Source organism: Helianthus annuus, chromosome 15, assembly GCF_002127325.2.
Source record: "Helianthus annuus cultivar XRQ/B chromosome 15, HanXRQr2.0-SUNRISE, whole genome shotgun sequence".
In the NCBI taxonomy this organism is placed as follows: domain Eukaryota; kingdom Viridiplantae; phylum Streptophyta; class Magnoliopsida; order Asterales; family Asteraceae; genus Helianthus; species Helianthus annuus.
The window spans coordinates 154,356,001-154,365,482 of record NC_035447.2 but is presented as its reverse complement, the minus strand read 5'-3'; the positions used below and the strand labels follow the sequence as shown (position 1 = coordinate 154,365,482).

Genomic DNA, 9,482 nt, shown 5'->3' with positions numbered 1-9,482 from the left:
TAGAAACAGTAACTAAATATAATTAGAAGTAAGTATTCTGCTTAGCTTGTCGCTGAGAGGCTCGAGTTAGTTATTAGTCGCAGTGCAATATATAGCTAATTAGATTTTTGAAAGAAGTCGAGGTTAGTTCCCTAATTGCAGTTGTGTCTAGTAAGCCAAATCAGAACCTAGAACTGTCTTAGATTATCGCGCTGAGAGGTATATAGTCATATTAGGCACTTTTAGAATCGTTAGAGACTGAGAGGAAATCTAACAGTCGGTAATCATAACAGCCTTGTAGGGTTTCCTAGGTTTCTTCCTGAGAAGGGTCGGGAAGTCTTAGCATTGAAATACCTTAAGGTTTAGTATTTAACGATCCCGGCTCCATACAACAATAACCCTTTAAAAGTCCATTCATTGTCAAATCGGTTCATGTCTAGGTAGTCTTTAATCTCATCTGAGTCAAAACCTTAGTTCTTCGTGCGTGCTTTAGTTAATTTTAATTTAATCACAATTTTAGGATTTTAGCAAACCCCCCCCCCTCAAACACAATATTTGTTAGTCGTGTCAGTATTTAGTCTTAACTGAGTCGTTAACGTAATTCGTAGAGTCCTTGTGGGTTCGACATCCGACTTACTTTTCTGTGCTAGAGTCGACCGGTACACTTGCCGGTGAGTAGTTAGTCTGGTTTAGGAGTCTAGATTTTTTATTACTTGAGTCGTAATTTAGGTAATTTTAGTTTAATTAGTTTGAACTACTTTTTCCACATCATAAACATAAAACGTAAAAAGTTTACGTAAAACGTAAACAATAAAACATAAAAAACCGGCGCGTAAAACGTAAAAACGTTAAAAATGTTGAGGTAAAAAAAACCGGCACGTAAATCGTTAAAAAACGTTAACGTAAAAAACCGGCGCGTAAAACGTAATAAAACCGGCGCGTTAAAACGTAAACTTTTTTATCGTAATACGTAAACTTTTTTGACGTAAAACGTAAACAAAACGGCGCGTTAAAACGTAAAAAACGGCGATTTTCTGTTGCGTTCGGTTTTGCGTAAAACGTTTTTGTAAAAAAAATTAACGTAAACTTGTTAACGTAAACCGTAAACTTTTTATCGTAAAACGAAAAAACGTGAAACGTAAAAAGTGTTACGTAAATTTTTCGTAAGTTTTACGTCAAACGTAAAAAGTTTTTCGTAAAATTTTTTTCGTAAGTTTTAGGTAAACTTTTTCGTAAGTTTTTCGTAAAACGTAAACGTAAAAAGTTTACGTAAAACGTAAAAAGTTTTACGTAAAACGTAAAAAGTTTAACGTAAAAGTAAAAACTTTTACGTAAAACGTAAAAAGTTAAATTTTTAACGCAAAACGTTAAAAGTGTACAAAGGGACGCGTTAAAAAAGTGAAAAAAACGGCGCGTTTAAAACGGCGTGTAAAAAAACGACGCATTAAAAACGTGGAGAAACGGCGCGTTTAAAAAAAAAAACGACGCTTGAAAAACGGCGCGTTAAAAAACTTCGGAAAAACGGCGCGTTAAAAAACTTCAAAAAAACGGCGCGTTAAAAGACTTCGGAAAAACGGCGCGTTAAAACGGCGTGTAAAAAAGCGTGTAAAAAATTTGGCGCGTTAAAAAACGTGGAAAAAACGGCGCATTATTTACGTGTAAAAAAACCGCGCGTTAAAAAACGGACGACTGAGAAAAAACGACGACTTAAAAAACGCGCGTAAAAACGGCGTTAAAAAACGGCGCGTTAAAAAAACGCCGATTAAGAAAAAACGACGCCTTTAAAAAAACGGCGCGTTAAAAACGCGCGTAAAAAACGGCGCGTAAAAAACGGCGCGTAAAAACGGCGCATAAAAAACGGCGTTAAAAAACGGCGCGTTAAAAAAACGGCGTTAAAAAACCGCGCGTTAAAAAAAATCGGTGTGTTAAAAACGGCCGTTAAAAACGCCGATGAGAACGCGCGTTAAAAAACGCGCCGCTAAAAAACGGCATCGTTAAAAAAACAGCGCGTTAAAAACGCCGATTGAGAACGACGCGTTAAAAAACGGCGCGTTAGAAACGACGTGTTAAAAAAAACGCTGATTGAGAAAAACGACGCGTAAAAAAACGGCGCGTAAAAACGGCGCGTAAAAACGGCGCGTGAAAAACGGCGCGTAAAAAACGGCGTTAAAAAACGGCGCGTTAAAAAACGGCGTTAAAAAACAGCGTTAAAACGGCGCGTTACGCTTGAAAAACGTTGCGTAAAAAAAACGGCGTTAAAAACGGCGCGTCAAAAAAAAAACGTAAAAAGTTTAACGTAAAACTTAAATTGCAAAAAGTATAAAAATCTTTTAAAAAAATCTGAATTTAAAAATGTTTTTAATAAAGAAATTATTTTAAAAAAATAAAAGTAACAAAAAGTAATTAATGAATAGGACAAAAAAGGTAATTTAAAATTAATAATATAAAAAGACAAAATAGAGTTATTTTTACTTAAATACTCTTTTGTATTATAATATATTATTAAATACATAATAAGACAAAAATTTTTTAATATTAATATTAACTACTTTTAATCACATCCATCCATTTAGTTGATCTAAGGGCCATAAAGTGGTTTCTCATGTTTTTACAACTAGAGGGTTTTCATTTTAGCGATCCCCTATATATATATATATAGGGGAAGGTTAAAATGAAAACCACTAGTTATTGTGAAAACTCGAAAACTAATTAAAAAAAGCCAAAAAAACATACAAAAAAATTTTTTTTTTTTGCAATCAAAATTTCGCAGGTATTTTAATAAAAAAAAATTTTCAAAAAAAAAAAAATTTTTTGTGTAGTGCACATGTGTAATACTGCACATACGTATGTGTACTACACATGTGTATATTACACATGTGCACTACCAAATTTTTTTTTTTTTTTTTTGAAAAAAAGTTTTTTTTATATATAAAAACCTAGCGATTTTTATAAAAAAAATGAAAAAAAAAAATTTGTGTTTTTTTAGGTTTTTTTTAGTTAGTTTTCGAGTTTTCACAATAAAAGTGGTTTTCATTTGAACCATCCCTATATATATATATATATATATATATATATATATATATATATATATATATATATATAATATATATATATATATATATATATATATTATATATATATAAATATATATACACGAATCAGATTCAGGTATTTCGTTCACCCCCGTGTATCCTAAAAAATATTTTGTTTCAAGATTATTTAGATATGATATAAGATTTCCCTATAATGGCAAAACATTTCACCCTAATTATTTTGATATGACTAAAGCATTGGTTTATTTAGATATATTCAAACGCATTAATTCTATATACATTAAAGCATTGGTTTATTTAGATGTATTCAAACGATTAATTCTATATACATTATTATTAGTTTCTTCGGTTTTCTCTTTTTGAATCTCGATACAAGAGATTTAGCTTTCAAGTACTCTCCAACAATATGATTGCCCCCCCCCCCCCCCTCAGTTGATTCGCAGATAGGGGTTGCCGACAAGAATCGGTCCTTACTTGTATGAATTGGTATGATTCTGAAAGGACGTCGGCAAAAGATAACGAGGATGAAATAAAGATGCACATTAATATGGTATAGGATGTTGGTTTTGTGAAATGTGTTAACTTGGATATCTTTGAAATCGTGTAAAGGCTTTCATATTGAATTATTTTTGCTGGTACTCACGAATATTCAATCGTATAAGTTTCAGAGAGAAATCATTTATTACGGCTTCTCCAATTTTTATTACGGAAGAACAAGTTTGATACTACAGAACATATTTCGTACTGATAAGCATTTCAATACTGACAGCACGTTTACTACTGAAGAACCATTTTTTGTTGAAACACAAATTTGATACCGAGGACCACTGAAGAACAACTTCAATTACTGAAGACAATTTTTTTTGTTGAAACACAAATTTGATACGAGGACCAGTTTGGTATCGAAGAACAAAACTACTGATCTTCATTTACTATTGAACACCAATTTTATTCTCTTTCAGCGACTTTGAAATTTTCCAGCCAGTAGTGTTGCCCTGGACCCCTATTTTTTGTGGCGTGAAATCATAAGATTTTCAAACAAGTGTGCACCCGACACTTTTCCAACTTATTCCATCTTTGATTATGATTTCTCATTTGGTCACTAAGTAAATCCAATTACATAAATAGTTAGATGACTGATGACACTAAAATCACTAACATCGGATCTAGGGTAGGATGTCGTTTATGACGAAAATGACCAGACAAAATTAACGTTGTTAAATGAATTGAGTTTTTTTAAAAGAAAACATCAAATTCGCAAAAAAGTAATGATCTAGGGATCAAATTCTTAGTCCGGATGATAGGAAAGAAAAATGGTGTGATTTACCCAAATAGTAAAAAAAAAATAAAAAAAATAAAAAAAGAGCGAGCATTAATTGCGTCATAAGAGGGAGGTTGAGTGTGGTTTACGACACAACACTTGAAAGGTGTATGGCCCAATTACTTAATATAAATAAGGCACCCTCATTTTCTTACACTCACATCAACATGGAGAAGCTGCAAAACGCAAAATGGTGTGCTGCTGAGATTGCCTCCCGGTTTCAGTTTTCACCCAACAGATGAAGAACTTGTTGTACAATACTTAAAGCGCAAGGTCCACTCTTCTCCTCTGCTGCTTCCCATCATCCCGAGGTGATGTCCAAGTCTGATCCCGGACCTGCCTCCATCTGTGATCGCAGCAGGAAGAGTTCTTCTTCAGCACCAGAGAGATCAAGTATCCCAATGGAAACTTACGAAGCATCCAACAGCCCACCCAGTCCGGACTGGAAAGCAACCTGGGCTGAATATTATGGGGCCACCCAAGTTGGATTGGTTGGCATCAAGAAAACTCTAGTTTTCTATAAGGGAAAGCCCCCCACCGGCTCCCGAACTGATTGGATTATGCCATGAGTATCTCGTCTTGCTACCACGCAACCAACTCAGGTCGTCATGTCACCACCATTTTAAATAAATAATAAATCCATAGTCCATAGTCAATACTAACTAAATTTTCAATGGTTATGTAGGGTCTGGAAAAGTGGGTACTGTGCAGAATCTTTTTGAAGAAAAGAGGGAACTACAAGGACGAGAAAAAAAATGTGCCGGTTTTCTATGATTTTTCTGGCTACACCCAAGGTGAAGACGTCGTCGTCATCATCATCATCATCGGCTCAAGTGAATCACAGAAGAGAGCAGCACAAATTGTTAATTAGAGAGAAATCAAGAATAAGTTTCTTAGTTTTCTAGTACTAGTACTAGTATCGATGTTGAGTTGAAATTTAGATGGAGTTTGTAATCTCATCTTGTTAAGTGTTAACATGAGTTTTTGCCCTCAGCTCAGAATGTGTTGGTCCTGCCTAAAATGATAAAATTACAAAACTTAAAACACAAAATTAGCCTGCAGAATAGTAGGGGAAGGAAGTCATAGATTCCCTTTGCATTCCAACTAGTTAAATTAAGGGGAGACTATTTGCACACTTGATGTGTAGATAGTCAGCCTAAAAAGGGGCTTTTTTGTCTTATATACACACCCTGCAGTGTCGAGCTGTAGGCAAAGCGTGACGTTTTGGTCCGGTCCACCAGACAAAGACTGACGGGTCTGTTGACCGGACCAAAACGCCGAGTTTTTGGCCGCGTTTTGATCCTGTCAACCAGACACCCGGTCAGTCTTTTGTCTTGTTGACAGGACCAAAACGCAGTCAAAGCTCGGCGTTTTGATCCGGTCAACAGAGCCATCAGACACCCGTTAGTCTTTTGTCTGGTTGACCAGACCAAAACGCCGCACTTTAGCCACAGCTCGACACTGCAGGGTGTGCATATAGAACAAAAAAGCCCTTTTAGTGTGCATATAGGCATTTGGGTGTGCTAGGTCCACCCATTAAGAAGTTTTATACATACATACATGCTGCATTCCACCACGTAGCCGTCTCTTTCATAAAATAGATGCTTGACAAAGCAAAGCAAAGCAAACGTAAAGGACAAGTCATTTGATTATTAAAATTCGGTCGGAGTTACGTGATGAATGAAGCAGGTAGGTTTATTTATCAAAGTGTAGTATGATCTTGAGACATACAAGAAGGTGGGCCGGCTCTCACTTTTCTTGTTATAAATAATAATAAGAAATGAAGCTCATCATGGTACATATTGGATGGAGGAGAGTATAAAAAATGCCGACCAAAAGTTCCTTGAGAAAACTGGACAACAAATATATATTATTTTATTGGAGTTGGAGTTGTTCACGTCACGCTACATAAATATTATTTCCAATCGTATTATTTTGAACTTAAGAGACAATGACATAGAATAGGTAAAAGTGGCTGTTGATCATCAACAATCAACTTTCATCTTGCCACCATAATTGTTATTCAACCACCATCACAAGTCAAAATGGGCAGATGAAGGGGCGACTTAAGTTGACCAATTCCAAAACCAACTACCTTATTTTTGCTTACACTCTCTGCAACAGTGCCCTTTCTCAATATCCACAATTATTGGTTTGATTGGCCTTAATCTAAGGACTCTTTTCTCCAAAAGGTCCTCCTCATAATCTAGTTTCATGATTCAAAATGTGTGGACATGTTTCAAAGTTGAAACACCAAAATAATACCACCACACAACTGATCCTATTTGTCAAACCAAACACTTTTTTATGTTATTTCAAGTAAAAAAAAAAAAAAACATATCCATAACCTAGAATACTTACTGACCAAGGCTTTTACCAAATCCTTAACAGATTAAAAATAGAGACCCTTCAGTTTTCTTATTCTTGTTGGGCCCCGGACGCTGGCGCATTTGTCTTTGAAGGTGGTGCCTGTGAGCATGCCCTCAGCACAGCTTCATTCTGCAAAAGATAACAACTTCAAGTCATTTCACATACCAATTAAGGTTACCTTTCTAGGTGATAGTGTTACGCCTTGATTGCAGTGCTGTGCATATAATGTATATATGTGTGTGCCCTCAGGGGAGCAAAAGTGAAAATTGCACTAATTTAAACGTTATTTTACTAATTTAGTGAAAATAACGTTAAAAGCAGCAGACAAGGGTGTGATAGCCGAGAGACAAGGGTGTACATGCACAAATCGGCCTTTGTCCTGATTGCTGAGTGTTAGCCGCTAGAAGCAGCCTCTCTATTCCTATGAGGAATAGGTAAGGTTGTCTACATCTTACCCTCCTCAGACCATTGTTATCAATAGTGTCCATAGCGGACGCTATCGCGAATAGCGTAGTAACGCAGCCATATGCCACTACAAGGTGCTATGCGACCAAATATCGACCAAATAGCCACATCCGACGGTAGATTCCAGCGACGATGTTGCAACTTCTAACATGTGTATGATGATGATGTTGATGATGATGATTTCAAGGTGATGGTGTGTCATACACCAGATATAAAACACGACAGGCCAACAGATAATACGAAATACTGATATGCGATCATTTACAAACACGGCTATTTATAGCCTTTGTCCTGGCGGTTAAAATAACGCGAAATACAGTTAACGGGCGCCAACCCATAACTTACAGTCGCGGTCAATCACCAGTTCTACTAACCTGTGTCTACATACTATGACCCATACAACTTAGGACTATAGTTAAAACACTCAGGTACATTTTGTTAGATTGATTATATTAAGTTGAGTATTAAACCTTAATTATGTTATGCGACAATATTAGACTTAGACCGTGGGTATGGTGGGGCTTGGGTTGGGGGCATGAGTTGACACGTGGCAGTTGGAGCCCCCCCACCGCCTAGTAACGTGTCCGTGGGTACTGCGGGGCGTGGGTGCACCGCTTGGGTTGGCAGATTAAAAAAAATTACAAAAAATTTATAAAAATCACACAACATTTATAAAAAAAACCTAAAATTTTCATTAAATTTTAAAAATTACATAATCCTAAAAAATTACATAATTCCTAAAAATTACAAAAATAAAAAACCTAGAGCGTTAGGTAAATTTCAAAAAGGCGATCTTGTCGAACGCCTTTTCGCTCCTTGCCTCAAAACTCAATGTTCGCCACCGCCACCCGGTCCTCGTGGCTTAACTCGCCGCTCGAACGGCTTCGTAGTAAGCCTTGAAACGATCGAGCTTGGGCCGTAGCTCGCGCCATTTATGTTGGCACGCGTTGAGGTTGTGGCGGCGTGTCCGACGTTATGTCGGTAGGTTGCGAATGCTTCCAGCCAATATCGTGTTTGGCCAGGTTGCCGCCCCTTCATTGCGTCAACGACATGGCGGTGGACAGCGAATAGGAGGCCGCCACAATCGGATGTCAAGACCGCCCCACGCCCGGCTTCAAACACAAGCCCCAAGGGCCACGCCCCAACCCAAGCCCACCCGGGGTGGTGGCTTGGGCGTTTCCCCCCAACCCACGCCCCAACCCAAGCCCATTTACCCCATAGTCTTAAGATTAAGATTATTTAGTGGATGATTACACACGCTGATTAGATAGGCAGTTATGAAGAGAGAAACCAACCAGTTCAAAGGGTATATAAACCCTATCATGTAATCATTTGAGTTCTAATCTTAAGCGCCTATTCCCTCGCCCTCAAACTCCACCTATTCTATTTGATTATCAAATTCAATGGTTTAAACCATTCTAACAAATGACATCAGAGCACAAGCGTTCAGGCCTGTGATGAAGCATTTAGAAGATGACTACAAGATGGGATGCCACTACGCGTACTGAATGGACTCTCCATTCAATCTCTCTACCGTTTTCGTTCAGATAAAATCAACCGGTGGTGTGTTGGCAGCAAAACGTATATAAACAACCAACCAACCAACCCTATCAATCCAAATCGAATTCTAATCATTTATCCCCTGCCTCTTCCCCCTATTCTATTTGATTATAAAATTCCATTCTTGTAAGATAAATCCAACCACCAGGCTGGCTGGCTCTAAACACAAGGATGAGAGATAGAAATAAATTCAAGTGCATTAAAAACAAAATAACAGAAGAATAGAAAGAAAGAAAGAAGAAAGAAAGGACTAGTACCTGCCAGACGCGTTGGATACGCTTCTTGGCGTTTAGTTTTGCGGGTGGTGGTGAGTTTGATTCTCTTCCAAACCAAACCCCCTGAATCGCTGCTTCTTCACTATTTCCATCACTCGCGTCCCCCAGTATGCTCCCCCCATCTTCATCCCTCCTCACTGATTCACTCCCCCTACGCAGAAACCCAACATGCTTGCTTGCTTGCTTTTTAATTCCCCTCACACCCTAATCGCTTAATGCGGCCTGCCTGCCCTGCCCTAATGGGCTTTACCATCTCCCACTCAACTAAATTACGATTACTATATATTATTTATATTATATTATTCTATTTTATATTATATTATTCTATATATATAATAAACGAATTAAAATAAATAGTGATTTTAATATTATAAATAATATATAGCTTTTTTAATACTTGTCTGGTGGCAGAAAAGCTGCTTCCAGAAGATTATCAAGTGTTTTGCTCGACGATTTCAT

The 9,482-nt window shown here is 37.2% G+C and overlaps 1 long non-coding RNA gene and 1 pseudogene across 1 annotated transcript; one reads left to right on the top strand and one right to left on the bottom strand.

The window, feature by feature from the left end:
* The first annotated feature begins 833 nt into the window (after window positions 1–833).
* LOC118487548 lies at window positions 834–5,224 on the top strand (annotated as a pseudogene).
* Window positions 5,225–6,488: 1,264 nt separating this feature from the next.
* LOC118487322 lies at window positions 6,489–9,229 on the bottom strand. Its single transcript, XR_004881370.1, has 2 exons — window positions 9,006–9,229; window positions 6,489–6,852 (listed from the first exon to the last, which is right to left on the bottom strand). It is a non-coding gene; the product is annotated as an uncharacterized LOC118487322 (long non-coding RNA).
* Between the last annotated feature and the right edge of the window lie 253 nt (window positions 9,230–9,482).